Consider the following 388-nt stretch of genomic DNA (forward strand, 5'->3'; position numbering starts at 1 on the left):
AGTTTTTTAACACAACCAGCTTTTAATTAACGGTGTCGCGTTGCTCACGGTAATCTCGGAGATGCGGGAGCGCGGGGAGGAGGGTGAGGATGGAAGCTTTGGAGCAGGAAGGCCGTGCTTGAGGCCGTTCTCCCCGGGAGCTCATCCCAGAGCTCCCTCTCAGCCCTGCTCCCTGTTAATCAGAACTGCCCGCAGTGGGAATTCCCTGTGGGTTGAGTTCGGATGACGGGGAAGGGGATGCAAAAGCACCCGGCACGAGGCTCGGACCCCGGGTTTCGAGGGGGTGGATGGGATCCAGGATGCAATCACCCCTCGTTCCCCTGCTGCCGAGTTATTTCCTCAGCTGCCTGGATGCAGCTCGGTTACTTTGGGGATAACCAGCCCTTTT

At 58.2% G+C, this 388-nt stretch overlaps 1 protein-coding gene across 1 annotated transcript in view; it reads left to right on the forward strand.

Annotated features, from left to right (window-relative positions):
- LOC104514698 (sorting nexin-27-like) overlaps positions 1-388 on the forward strand; it is a gene marked incomplete at both ends in the record, with an annotated part of 2,066 nt that overhangs the window by 353 nt on the left and 1,325 nt on the right. The window lies entirely within an intron of this gene.

The sequence above is a fragment of the Eurypyga helias genome, unplaced genomic scaffold (genome assembly GCF_000690775.1).
Source record: "Eurypyga helias isolate BGI_N326 unplaced genomic scaffold, ASM69077v1 scaffold24219, whole genome shotgun sequence".
NCBI classification, from domain to species: Eukaryota; Metazoa; Chordata; class Aves; order Eurypygiformes; family Eurypygidae; genus Eurypyga; species Eurypyga helias.